This window comes from Cyprinodon tularosa, unplaced genomic scaffold, assembly GCF_016077235.1.
Source record: "Cyprinodon tularosa strain WSP-4 unplaced genomic scaffold, ASM1607723v1 ctg70, whole genome shotgun sequence".
In the NCBI taxonomy this organism is placed as follows: domain Eukaryota; kingdom Metazoa; phylum Chordata; class Actinopteri; order Cyprinodontiformes; family Cyprinodontidae; genus Cyprinodon; species Cyprinodon tularosa.
Genome location: NW_024039452.1, coordinates 800,801 through 815,991, shown reverse-complemented (window position 1 = coordinate 815,991; position 15,191 = coordinate 800,801). Strand labels below are relative to the sequence as shown.

At 38.9% G+C, this 15,191-nt stretch overlaps 1 protein-coding gene across 2 annotated transcripts in view; it reads right to left on the bottom strand.

Moving 5' to 3' along the window:
* The window catches only part of LOC119772167 (RAS guanyl-releasing protein 2-like), a 121,353-nt gene that overhangs the window by 93,269 nt on the left and 12,893 nt on the right, over window positions 1-15,191 (bottom strand). The gene's annotated exons all lie outside the window — the stretch shown is intronic.

Sequence of the window (15,191 nt, the reverse complement as noted above, 5' to 3'; positions counted from 1 at the left end):
GCAAAACGGTGGGTGGACACACTCAATTACAGGCTTCACATGCTGTCGCAAACACACTTGCTTGACCAGCAAAACTGAGAGAGAAAACACAGAAATGAAGAGGGAAGTAAAATCTAAAGGCATTGTAACTGTGTTACGCACATAGAATGGTGTGGCGGAAGCCGCTGTAATGATAAAGAGGCAAGAGCTAAAAGAGTCAGATGCAGATATGAAAATTAAAGATAAGTCTTTGAAATGTGGTAAATGGGGTAAAAGTTGATCCTCTGGGGGTTAAAAAAAGAAACATGACGTCCCTGCAGGAAACCCATAGAGCTGTGCTCTATTGAATGATGAAACCTCAGAATGAAAACCACCTCTGCCAATGTTAGTCAGGCAAAAACTCAGTTCAGAGAACACTAATAGTTTGAATCTTATCTGTGCAGAACAGATACAGTGCTGTGAAAATATATATTTTTCCCTTTACCAATTACTTCTAAATAACTTTTTGGGAAACCAAAATAAAATGAAAAAACTTCAACAAAACTTAAACGACTGTCATTCTATTACTTTACAATGTGATGAATTTAAGCATTGCTTATTTGTTTCAGATCTTGAAAAGTGTAAAGCTTAGGCTTATAAATCTTTTCTTTTATTTTTATTTTATTAACTGGTAGACTAGTGTCTCCTGACGCATAGGTCAAAGCTGCCAAAGCTTATAGGCCTGGCTTTACCTGCCAGAAATCTTCATAGAGAGTAAGGCCCCGTCCACACGAAGTCAAAATGAACACGAAACGCTAATATTTTCCAGAACGTTTGTCGTAAAGACGGAGACGTAAAATAAATGTGATCGTCCACACGAATGCATGAAAACGCTGCAAAATGTATGCCAGGCCTGTAAGTGGCGCTGTGGTGCCAAAGCAAAAATGGGCGAAAACAGGCAACGAAATGTTGGGCATGCGCAGTAATATTTATACATGGTTGCCCTGTGGGTCCATTTTCGTGGTTCAGTCAAATTCAGGTGCTGAACTATGTCGTCAATATTGCTCTGTTCTTCCTGGAGATATTCCAGAAGAAGAAGGTTCTGTTGTAAGCCCGACAGCAGGGTGAGTAGCATGAGCAGCAACCATTCAACACAGTACGGCGCCATTGTTGTTGTGATACTGTGTCGCGCATGCGTGTTTAGAGGCGACGCTATGACGCATGCGTGTAAGAAAAAAAATTTGGTTAGAGCTTAAAGATGGAAACGCAAAAAAGGCATTTCAAAATCTTCCCACACTGAAGGCTTAATAAAAAAAAGATTGTTTACAGACCCCCAAAACGCCGGCTTCGTATGGATGAGAGGCTGGTTTGGTGAAAAATTTGTGCGTTTAGGCCAGGGTTTGACTTCGTGTGGACGGGGCCTAAGCCAAGTACTGTATGCTCCCATAGATGTTTCTGATTGACTATATCATTGTTCTATCACTCCTGTTATCGAGGTCCTTAACAACCGACAACCATCACGTAACTATGATGATTAACTGTCCTTAAAACACTTTTCCTATACTGCTGTAATTGATTAATGCCAGTAGTTGCCAAGGGTGTTCTGCACTACTGCTCTCTGAAACAGGGAATTAATTAAATCCAAACATCACATATTACATTAAAGCCAGGCTCACCCTGTGCAATATTTTCAATTCTTGCACGCAGCTACAACTCAAACTGTAAGATGAAACTGGCTACCTGCTCATCCTTCATGTTCAAAAACCACACATCGGACTCAGCGGCAAGAGAGATGGTTAAAAATTCTCTTTTCTGTTGCTGTTGTTCAATAAAAGTATGCATTTGTGGCGAGAAAATTATACTTTAAACTGTCACTATATGTCCATTTACCGATTTAATGCGTAATTTAAAAAAAATGTCTGAAGTTGAGAGGGCCGCGGCAGCCAGCGGACCTCCGAGGCTAACAGCAGCCAGGGCTAACCGCAGCCCGTCTGCAGCAGCCCTCTTTCAGCATAGCCGTGTATAAAGTACCGCTGGCTCTGATAGCAAGTTTTTTGTTTTATTTAGCAAAATGTTCATTTGATTTGTGTTTATCTGACTGTGTTAATTATTATTACCCCACTAAATGAAAAAAGTAAGAGAAGACTCATGGCACAAAACTTTTTCTGCTGTCCATAGCATTTCTTGACATTGTCGTTGATATAGTGCTACTTGGTCCCAATGTAATTTTCTATTGGGAACCTACTAGCACTAAGTTGTTAACTGGTAAGCAAGATGCTTCCAACAAAATGGCCACAACCAAACTTGCTTGCGAACCTTGCGCCACAACAATCCCGCCCCCTTGATAAATGACCATTGACATTTGACATCAACAAGTAGAATTCGGAAATTAAACGGTTGGAACAGACGGTTCCCTACGACTTTAAGCATCTTCAGAAGGTTTAAACTTTTCCCTTGCCTAAGCCATGAACAGCAGTCGAGCAGGTAGAAAAATAGTAGACCAAAAGCCTTAGCTCCATAAAGGGATACGTTCTTCCAGGTCACATGACCTGGCCAACTTAATCATCTCCCGACTAATATAGTCTGCATTTCAAGAAGGGAGCCCTGCTTTTAGCATAGTTAGTATCAAGCGCTGTATATCGGCCTGAGGAATCATTTAATATAACTCATATGCGTGAACTCTTTAGGTCACGAATTCCGCGGTGTGCCTTTAAGGTAACTGCACGTTGAAGTAGCTCTGCTAGCTTAAACTCTGCTATTCCTTTTTATGAGAACTTTAGTTTCTGCATTTCTGGATCAGAGTAATTTTTGTGATGTTTATTGCTTCTGGTTGTTCTGAAACGAATACTAGAAGGATTTTTACTGTTTTTGTTTTTTGGGGGTTTTTTTGTGGATACTTGTCGTGATGCGTAACCACATTAACCATAGCAAGTTCATTTTTTACACCCGTCAGCAGCTAATTAACATTAACAGATTAAATAATACATTAACTACTTCCATAATTACCAGCCGAGTTGAAAAGCAATTCACAAATTGTCCCTCATTAGCTTCCTGATTATCCTACTTTTTTTTTTTTTTTTTTTAGATCTGGTCACCATACAGGGGGTCCTTTCTCTGTCTCTCACACATTCTGGGACTCCAAGACTGAAAAAAGAATCCTGCTTTAACCTGTAAAAACATTTACCAAAATATACCAACAATTATATAATAATACTCAGGCCACTAGGACTCTCTGTGTAAGGGATTCCTGATTCCTGGTTACTGATTTGGCCAGTATGGTAATAAATCAAGTCTGAGTGTATCACAGTATGTGAAGCCTAGATTAAGCAAAATAATATTCCCTGAATTCCTAAATCATAATATTTTAAGGTTATCTTTGAGGATGAATTACATTTAATGATTAGAAACATGTAAGTGTGACAAACTGTGGAAATTCTGTATCCAAATGCATTTTGGAAGCATTGTATTATTGTCTGAACACACTGAGGTGAGAAAGTGGTTGCTTTTATCTACAATAATTATAAATGATGAGAGTAATCTTGATCTGAAATGAGAGGACACTTTAGATGAAACAAGCTGAATTTAGACCCGCAGTAAATATGGAAGGATTTCAAGAATGACGCTTCACTCAGCAGTGGTAATACTGGACAGGAAACCTTCAGGTAAATTTGTCAAGGACCAAAGGTGCTTTTACCAAAAGCAGTCCGACACTGCAGCAAAGTGTGTGCTAATCTGAATCACGATGCTATCTTTCCATTGCATGTGAGCAGACAATCCATCAACCAATCTGACAGCAGCCTAGAAAACAATTCTCTCTGTGCTTTCAGGGCACATTACTCTAACCTTTTTGTCCTTTGATTTTCTCTTATTCCTTTGGACTTCTCACTGTTTTTATGAGTAATTTTCCTTTTATTTCACTACAGCTGTGCAGCATCGGAGTGAGTGAAGATAGAACAGGCATTGAGAAGCTTTGGTGTCATCCTCGGTTGCCTGGTGACGCCGACCCAGGGCCATCGATCAGGCAGATTAAGGGCAGGGATGGGGCACAGCGGGGATAAAGGCAAGCTGATGGGTGCCTGGTCAATCCTGGCCTTGTGCAGAACACAGTGCTGCATCACTGAGCAATGAAAATGTCATATCCTCTGGCTGGACACTGACAGATCTCTTGCAAATATAGCCTCTGTCATTACAGCCTCAGAAAAAACGTCTTTCAGTTCCTTCACCTACCTTCATCATGCAGATATATTCAGATTATATTTTAACATTATGCAAAAACATAAGAATCAATACACCTACAACTTTTTGAATTTAACCATTCAGAAATGTATGGTGCTTTTTAAAAAGATTCATACTAGTTGATCTAATCACATTTTTAAGTATATATGTGTTTCAGAAGCGTGACTTATTGATGAGTCTACCTTATGACCACTATAAGGTAGCCTGATCCTTAATGTGGAGAAGATGAAAGAGATCATCGTCGACTTCAAAAAGAACCAACCTAACCAGGGTTGACTGCTCATCAACAGCTCAGCTGTAGAGGTGGTCAGCTGCTCCAAATAAACTGGGGGTGCACATCACAGACAACCTCAGCTGGACTGTAAACACCACCTCACTGGTCAAAAGGGCACAAAGGCGCTTGTACTTCCTGCAGAGGATGAGGAGAGCCCACCTTTCCCCACCCATCCTCACGACCTTCTACAGAAGCACCACAGAGAGCGTTCTGACCAGCTGTCTCACTGTGTGGTGTGGAGGCTGCAGCACCTCAGACTGGAAGAAAGTAAGAGGAGTGGTGAGAACAGCAAAGAAGATCATCGGGGCTCCTCTTCCCTCCATAAAAGGTATTTCATCTCAGTGCTGTGTGTCCTGAGCCCTAAATATCATCAGTGACCCCTCACACCCCCACCATGGACTGTTCTCCCTGCTGCCCTTTGGGAAGAGGCTTTGCAGCATTCGATGCAGGTCCAGCAGATTCTGCAATAGTTTCTTCCCCACTCCCATCAGACTGCTTAACAGTTGAAAATAAAACTCTAAACCATATCACAAACTCTCCATCACAGTGATAACACCAAACCAAAAATACTGCATATTTGCACCACATATATTAATGATCTGAACTTCCATATCAATGCAGTTTTTTTTGCACCATGTTTTTTTTTCCCCCACACTTTTTACATTTGATTACTGCCGCACTGGAATAGAAATGTTAATTTACTGTCTGAAAGTTGTACTGAACGTAATTCTGTTTTTTGTGACAATACAAGTTGTCTAAGTCATATTGAGTGAAGAATGTTTAGCTTAGCTCCGAGGCTCTTCCCCTCTGACCAGAAAGGATCATTGTAATTTAAATCTATGTGAGCTTAAATGATACAAAGAGAAATCTGTCGCTGCAGACTTTTTTTTCAACACCTTTCTTCAACAGACAGGGTTACAGATTTTTTCTTTCAATACTTACATGAATCCTATAAAGAATCCATCCTCAGATCAGATCCCTATTATTATTTTAAAGCTGTGTTATTGACCCACAATATGGCACTCAAAAAACAAGAAGATATTCATATGTAAATGAAGTCACATTCTGCTGATCTTTATGATTAATTCATCTAAACAGCTAAACACAACTATAATGTCTGTAGCAAAATCTTAAGAATTTAATATGAAATGCATTTCTTTCACCAAGTGTCTAATCAGTGTAATCACATATGTTTTCTGGGAAAAAAATTGTAAAACGCATTAAATCGAGCTGTCAACAGCTTAAACTAGCTCACCTGTTCCGAAAACTACACTGCACAGATGGCTACTTGCAGTCAGTATCCCATCAGCCCTTCTAATCACTGACAGCCGTCTCTGTAGAAGTTAATTCTCTTTTGGTAAAAAGAAATATTTGGGTCACTGTCTTTATTGTCACACTGGACGGCACAACATCTTTTATGCAGGGACCAGAGCAGGTACTAAATATATGGCTGTGGCTATAGTCCAACATCTGTGATGTCAGCTGCAAGACATCAATTGTGTTATCTCACAGACTTTAGTTTTTTTATTTGAATGTTTTGTGATACACCTTACAACAGAGAGAAGGGGAATCTTTTTTTTATTTTAATTTTACAGGTTAAAAATGACAAAAAGGCTTTCTTTGTTTTCAGTCAAAAGGACTAAATAGAGCCACATTCTACTACTATCAACTCTTTTTATTGACTTCCCGATTTAGAAAAAAGAAATATTAATTTCATATAATATACTTTGTGAAATCCCAGCTATATATACCCTATTTTAGTTTGATTTAGGTTGGGATAAAAAAATCAAATCAAATTTGTCTCTGCTTCATTACACCTGACTTTCAGAAGAAATGTCTTCTCAAGGCACTTTACAGAGACAATTCAACCAGATCATAGTCAGATTGGTAAAAAAAAGTTTTCTCTCTAAGAAAACCAATTGCTTCCACTCACTGATTCTCTGCAATCCCTCACACAAAGCATGCTTGTAGCAACAGTGGAGAGGAAAACTCCCTTTTAACAGAGACAGAAGCAGACATACAGAAAGAAGCAGAGATACAAAAAGGTAACTGTCAACTTGCTCCACAGGTGGCCGCATCTGGGGAAACACACAACCAGGAAGACGAGCTCCGAGCCAGCTCCCATATCAGAGGATGAAAGAGAACATATACATAGGCTGAAAGTGATGAATAAAGTCCCGCCTCCCACGCTGTGATTGGTCCAGCCAGATTTGCCGGGAGTCAAAGGGTGTTTACCAAACTGAATTATGCTCCCTGTAATTCACTAGCTTTGGAAAGGCTAGCTCATATCAGCATCTAAAATGACCACAACGCTCCTAGACTCATGGATGCAGTGAAATCAGAAGAAAATCTAAATAGACCTTTAGGACCTCAATTTTTCATTATTAAAATTTATTATCAGAACATCCATATTTTAATATCAGAGAGACAGAAAATTTTATTTTTTTACTTGGTCAAGGTAATCATCTGCATAGACATGAAAAGAGATTTTTGCAAATACCTTGGTGCACACTGTTGTCACCGTCTTTCAAAACAATTAAACCTTTTAAACATTAGAACATAATGTCGAAAAGGTTAGAGACGTGTTTTGGAAGTCACGGTAGAGTGATTCAGGGCAGGCTCTGAAGTAGGCTTTTGATTACAGAAAAAAAAAGAAAAACAAAGTGCATGAGAGTGTAATCCTCATAGCACTTCTTAGGTTTAGAACATATCACCAGCTCTGACTAATGACATGACTCTCCAACAAACACACAACTGATTATATCCGTCTTGGTATTGTTTTTGTTTTTTGTTCCTAATGACCTAATTTCCACAAATTCCCTGTGCAATGCACAACCTCCAAAACCTCCAAACAGTCATTAATGAATTTGTGCTGATTTCTCTCTCTGGCGTTGAGATTTTAAGAGTGACTCATGCTTCTGTGAGTTATCATTTGGAGCTGAAAAACACATAGAATGATCTTCAAACAGCGATATTATCAGTAGCATTCCTCTAAGTCCTGTTTTTATTTTTATATTTTAATGTGGTTAGATGTAAATCCAGCATGAACAATGAAATATGAAGTGTAATAATGGGCTTTGAAGTTATTATTACATTTTAACGAAGAAGAAATTTAAAAAACATGGTATATCAGACGAAAGGCAGGACATTTTAAAAAGCGTTGGATGAATACTTTTGTAGGCGGCTAGAAAATTGGAGCCCTGCGCTCAAGTATTCCATGTTTGGAAAGTTTATCTCATCCTCTTGTCCTACTCGACCATAAAAGCCAGATAAACAACACTTTCAACACATCATAAACACACACTAGACTTATCTGAGGCCTAACACCCTGCAGTTTGTCATAGGAAGTTGTTGTGAGAAGCTTTGTGACGGGAAAGATAGAGTCCAGAAAAGACCACAGTGAAGCTGAAAGCAGGTTTTTTTTAGAGACTACATGGTACCAAGGGCAGAAGGGAAATATTTCCTTTTCCCTGTTCTGCAGAATGCCACAACGGTGGGGGATCACCGGCTGCAAACATAGATTAGCAGCCACTGTTCCTCCTCAGGGAGGAGAAAGAAGAAAGACAGAGAGAGTGTCAGTTTATTCCAACATGGAAAAAAATGTGTTTTGGCTGAAGTGGGAGAGAGATTAAACACCATGGCTTAATACTGATTTAAAAAATAAATTAAAAAAACACTAGAAGATGATGAAAAGCTACTTGAATGTGTGTGTTGAACAAACACAGCACCTCAGAATTGCAGCTTGTTTTAAATGCATTTTAAATAACAGATGGAAATGGAAGAGGAAAAATATGCAAATTGGGACAAGGCCCTGCTGGGACACGACAGCTGGGAGCTGTATGCTCTAAAATAACAACATTAAAAAAATACAAAGTCACGCCACATGTTTCACATCTGGCACACTAATGTTTAATATTTTGATTCTTTGACTTTACATGAGGTGGGTGGGTTGGGCGGCTTGGCTGTAGACCCCCTGGGTTTTTGGAGAAACACCCAACAGAGTATCATTGTGTGACGCTGCCAGCGCTGCTTTGTTTTCAGGGCGCTTCCTGCCTAAATGTTTGCTCGTTGAACAGATGTGGAAGTTTGCTTTATGACAAATACAGGAAGGGTGTGTAGATGTAATGTGGAGGGTCTGCAGACCTTTTCTGCATAAAAAAAAAAAATCTTAAAATAAGTTGAAAATATTATTTTGCTTTTGTGTCCGAACTTTCTGGCTGCAAGATAACACTTCGTATTGTTTCAGAAAACCGAAGCAAGTATGAAAGATCTCGTTTGCAACAGATTTGGGTTTTCCAGTAACACACAGGCAAGTTATGCCCATCTCAGAGCATTCCTCGGTCGTGCTTCTGCAACGCCTCAGTAAAGAATGTCACATCCTGTTGTGACACAGGCTTTCATCTCGTGCTGATGATTCGATTGAGAAACATTCTTACATTTCAGCCAAACATTCAAAAATAGTGTCAACAAGGTTGACTGTTGTAAAGAAGAATTTTAGTCCACACAAATGTTTATTTTTCTGCTTTTTTCAGAAGTTTAAACATACTATTAGACAAAATTTTATCTGGATAAATACACAAACCTCACAAATTCACAAATTATTGGAAAATATCAAACCTCTGCAAAAGAGCGCTTTCACATCATTGTGGAAGACGCTTTATAGACTTTTTCTAGAACCTTTACAGATCAGTCACACTCAGAGGGTTTCTAACCAAAAGCCTTTTAAAAGTCACGCCACAACATGACTTTAACTAGGCCACTGAACATTTTCAGGTGAATCACAATTAATTTAGGTGGTAGCTTCATTTTTATTTCAAATAGATTGTTTTGAAAGGATTTTTTCTTCTTGAATCAGCGTTTGAAGTCAGCTTTGTGTAGTCAGGTTCTTATTGTCTGCTATAAGAATTTCTTTCATCTAAATGACATAACAGTTACAAACAGTTGCCTGTTATAAAACCAAAACAAAAGGAGATTTTAGGAGTCTAAAAAATCTATGCTGAATCATTCAGCTTTCCCACACTCTTCATTTCTAAGAAAAATTTGTGGTTTGCAGGAAATGCACATAACATGTACATTTTGAGGCCGACTTGGAAGCAAGGTTTCAACGGTTTCACTTCCTGCTTCTTGTCTAAGCAGGGTTCAGTGAGCGGCATGGAGGTTTTCTGCAATAGTCATTCTGAAGTTGCTTAATAGGTGAACTGGGGCAGTTTCACATTTGCCTCTTTAGAGCAGCTATGCCTGCTTCCTGTTTATGTATTCCTCCCTAAAAACAGCTCACACGCTGAGCAGGACAAAAAAATCCTCTCAGTTTCCTTAACACATGATACACTACAGATTTGACAAATCTTGTTAAAATATGGGATCGATTTCAGATGGGCAGTAAAAATAAACTGGTTTTGATAAGAAACTGGGAACTTTGTTGTGATTGCATGGGCAAGGCCCATGCTTTCAGTTCCCTATGAGGAAGTGAACACCCAACACCTGCTGCATAGATTAACAGCAAGCAGCTGAAACTTCAACTGATCATCAGCTATAACCACCATCCCAAGGGTGTAACTTTGTGATAAAAGTTGGTGGGGACACTTGGGTGGTGAGTGATGGACCTAGAGTTACTCAACCTGAATGCTTTCATAACGAATAACAGGCAATTCCGATGACAAAATTGATATATCATGCACCCATCCATCCAGAAAAATATGGATATGCTGCACTTTAAATATAGCACAGCATATTCTTTTCTTGTAAACCTTCTGGTAAACTTGGAGATATATTTTATTGCATGTTGCATAACCTAGTAAATCTGTTTCACCTTTAAATCTGCAGCTCTCCCTACTTCTTTCTGTGCTCTGTTTAAAAAGATTTATGAACCTCTAGATTAATATAATGATGCCAGAAAAAAACATTTCAAGAACCTCTGCAGTTTGATTCTGTCTGTTCGATAAGAAAATATTTTAACCTGTAACTGGGAGTTGTGGTCCTCTTTGAAGCCAAGCTTTTTTTAACTAGTAAAGAAGAACAAACTATGTTTTCTCAAGCTTCTTGCATTATATTACTAACTTGTATAAATTTACAATCTGTTACCATTTTTGGCTAAAAAAGCTCCATGTGTTTAACTAACAGATTTTTCGGTGGCATGATCCCAAATTTTTTTTAACCAACGCGTCTCCTAACTTATACTTAAACATCGAAGTGTGGGACTGAAAATCATAATGGAGAGGAGTAAAAAGTTCCGAATTTATCTACATCTTAAATGCTAATAGTCACAGTGGAGCACAACATACGCAAGCTAGTTACCAGTTTCAATTCAATTCCATTTTATTTATATATACATCTCAAGGCCCTTTAGAGACAATATTGCCAAATTGGTTAGAAAAAACAGTTGATTCCCTCCAGTCATTGGCCGTTTCTCAGTATGTGTACTTGTGCATTCTCATGTGCTCATGTGCTCGTGAAACGTCATCAGCCTCAGCGCTAGCACTGTTCCTTTTCACAACAATGCAAGGCTGAGAACAAACAAAAGTCTCTGGATGTTTTTCTCGCCCCTCCCTCTTTACCAAGCATGCATCAGAGCCAGCATTGTTTTTGACAGCCATCTGATTTAGTCTTGAGATTTAGTCTTAGTCCGTTTTTCAATTCACAAGAACGGAAGTACGGAATTCTGGCCTCAAAAAGTATGTTCTTTAGAAGAACATAGGAAAGTGTGGACTCAGGGACAATGGGAGCACGCAGCATAAATATGAGTCAACAGAAGCGTACTTGTGACATCACCATATGCTCGGCTTGTCTGGAGTTGCATTTCACTTAATAGCCTCTTGATAATAATAAATTCTTACTTTTTTCATTTAGTATGATAACAATTATTAACACAGTCAGATAAACACATATCAAATTAACATTTTGCCAAATGAAAAAATATTGGCATCTGAGCCAGCGGTACTTCACACACTGCTACTGTATGCCAAGAGAAGGGTGCTGCAGACGGGCTAAAATTAGCCCTGGCTGCAGTTAGCCTCCGAGGTCCACTGGGTGGCCCTCTCAACATTGGAACCTTTTTGTAAATTACGCATTTAATCAGTAAATGGGCCATATAGTGCTGCTCACTGTTATACAGTCACTTTTGTAAAATTTTCTCGCCTCTAATGATCTAAAAACATACTTTTATAAAACAACGGCAACAGAAAAGAGAACTTTTACCCTAATACTCTAGCTCTGTGAGTACTCCGTTGGAAGCTGCTGCTCCCGCAGTGCATGCTGGGATAGCTGTCAATTTTAAGAGCGAACAAGTCTGCTCTGATGTATACTCGGTAAAGAGAGAGGACATCCGGGGACTTGGCCCGTTCTTGGTGTTCTTGTGAATTGGAACAGTAATAAGGCTGAGGCTGATGACATTTTTCGAGTACACGAGCACATGAGAACACACAAGTATCCATATTGAGAAATGCCCTTAGTCTTCAGGACGAAAAACTATTATTAGTTTTCATTATCATCTTGAAATAAGGGGCGTCAATTAAATTATTTTGTAATCGTCATCATTGATCTGATCAGAGCAGAGCAGACTTATTCTGACAGCTGTCAGCCGTCAGAAGATAGGTCAGCGGTCAAAATATGGAGATTCCAGCACATTGCTGGGAGAGGGGACATCTTTCAAAGATAAAATGTCATGGATTATGACAAAAAATATATTTTATAGTTGTAGCTATGCATCATTTAATTTTGGTTCATCTGTGGGCTTCACACCTCTTGCTTTTGTTACAGCTATATGTCCCTTTTTAAACGGTAATTCTGCAACACGATTAACCCTGCCTATTTTGGGACTGGTTGGTAATGTTAAAGCAGAAGTGGTACAAGATTGTTGTGAGAAATAGTGTCAGAGTTCAGCTCTTGCTGTACACATTTTTCCAACATAACAATGTCACAGTTTCAAGTCTTGCAGCATTTAACAGGCCTTTTCCACTGTTGTCCTGTACTTACCTCCTTCGTCTCCAATTTCATTAAAAAAAAATTTGAAGATATGTTGCGATACAAGTTTTTAATAACCATTTCAATACTGATATTTCAGCTTTGAGTAGTGACTTACACCGCAAGAAACACCATAAAGCAAGGCTGCAATGTTGCAAAGCCGTTATACAGATAAAAAGAACCAGTGTTATGACCTATGGCTAGCCAAATCTTCAATTTAAAAACATATAATGCACACAGATTGCAGGATAACAGTGACCTTGTAGCAAATCTGCTGTGTTTGCTCTGTGGAAAGTTTTACTCTATGCTACAAAGCAAGGCTGCAACAAGCAATGTTTGCATTGCTACCATACCGAGGGGAAGAAACTCAAGCCATCCGTCATGACCGGCATAACAGCAAAGTTAAATAGGGACCCCCATTTCATCATTCTGCTTCATTCTCTCTCTGTTCTCCTATTCTGCAGAATCTGTTAGTTCAATCTCTAACCTTCTGCTCTCTCTGCTTTTCCTCAGAGTAGCTTTGCCTCGTCTGTTCCTGTTTGGCTGTGACGTCATCCTGGAAAAAAACATCAGCTGTGCTGCTTCTATCAACACCCTTGTTAATAGATGTTGGAGATCGGCCTGTTTTCCAGTGTGGTCCTGTTTCTCTGACCGTGACTGAGTGGATGTGCTCTCTTCGTCCTCTGGCATGGGAGCTGCCTTGGAGCTCGTCTGCCTGGCTGTGTGTTTCCTGGACGGGGCCGCCTTTTACAGCTGCTTTTTGTATCTCTGCTTCTGTCTCCTTGAACCCCAGTCGGCCTCGGCAGATGGCCGCTCACACTGAGCCTGGTTCTGCTGGAGGTTTCTTCCTGTTAAAAGGGAGTTTTTCCTCTCCACTGTCGCTACAAGCATGCTTAGTGTGGGGGATTGTATTTGAGTCAATGAGTCAATGCAATCAACTGGTTTTCCTTAGATAGAAAACTTTGTATCAATTTGACTGTATGATCTGGTTGAACTGTAAAGTGCCTTGAGATGACATGTGTTGTGAATTTGGCGCTATATAAATAAACTGAATTGAATTGAATTGAATTAAATATCTCTTAGTGGGACTTTTAGTCACGGGGCAGGGACAAAAGCAGCAGAAACAGGAATTCCTTGCTTAGTCATTCTAAAAACAAGGTGGACTTCCACCAGATGATGTAAAAGGTCAACAATTCTTACACTTTTTGTTTACCTTAGGCCAAAAAAAGTAAAAACAATTAAAAGTCATAACTAACTTTACAGGGGTGTCTTCCATGAGTTTCTTCCAATTATCTTAGACCAGCTTCTTTGAACAATTTGAACAAATTACTGCTAACAGTCTGATGCTCCACAGAGATCACCTTTGCTCTCCTCTAACCAGAAAAATTTCTACCATATATCTAATATCCCCTGCATCAGAGGTTCTCATAGCGAATGAGATAATAAGCACAAGGTTCCAAAATTGTTTTAACAATCATTTTGTTAAGATGCTGGAAAAAGAAGGAGGGCCAAAGTACATTCTGAAATAAAAAAAGGGGAATATAGGAAAAAAGAAATTAATTTACCATGAAAAAAGTAGATATAAGATTTATTTATCTATTTAATACCTGATCAAAGTATTAAATATGCTAATATATTGCAAAATAAACAAAATAATAAAAATGCATTCCAAATAAAGAGTTAAATGCTTAAATTTAATTTGAAATAAATCACATTTTATTTTAAAAACATCATCTAAACTAACCAAAAGTTGAAAATTTTACACGCGTCCTTTTGATCTTTCTGCTGTGTTCCTTGATCTAGAGTTATTTGTTCATTAATGTCCGCTAAGAAAGGCTTTCTAAAAACAGCTGGGTCCAGGTAGATACATATGATTCTATTTGTTATCTGGTTTAAGTTTTTGAAATTCTTTACCAGCAAAAAAAAAAACAAAAAAACGAATTACTTCACGTATAATTCATCCTATGAACTTGTTTTAGCTGATATAGACTTCCCATCAAATGTATTGAAGAAGTTTTTGATTAAAACGTGAACAAATCTGTAAAAGTTGAAGTGATCTTATTATAAGACATTCCATTTAACCTTTATTACCATCCCACTGAGAAATCGTAGCTGAAATAAAGACCCAAACCAAAAGGCTTCTCTATTTAGAGTGTGACTCAGTTTATGCAGGAATAAGTCCCAAAATTCCCTTTTGTTTGGTTTTTTAGCGTCGTTGTTGTTTTGCCAACATGGTGGGAGTGGAACTAAATCTGACTCCAGCTCAGCCTACACTGTGTGCCTTATTTTTGCAACATAAATCACTTGAAATCAACTTGGAACAAACGGCTCACAGAGAGGCTCAGATTCAGGAGGATTGATCATCGGAAATGAAGGTCACAGTGTCCAGGATGGAGGGGGGAGGGGGGGAATGAGCAGGTTAACAATTTTTGAAAAAAACAGACGACAGAGCTAACAACCATGTTGTGAACTAGACCGTTCATCTCACTGATGACAAACATCCAACCCACGAGTCTGAGCTGTTGTTCTTGGTCTGCTCTTTGTGATCCTTTTACACTTGTTTGGATGGATTATCTGTTTCATCCACCTAATAGGGACCTTTTCCTTTGCTACCTCCTCCTTACATATTTCTCTAATTTGCTATACAGACAACGGCATTGCCAATGGAACCAATAATGGCTGGCTTTCCTGATAATTGCACTACTGCAATGGGGTTATGCGGAGGAGGGGGAGACTGGCAGTGATGCTAAATATCAAGGGTGGC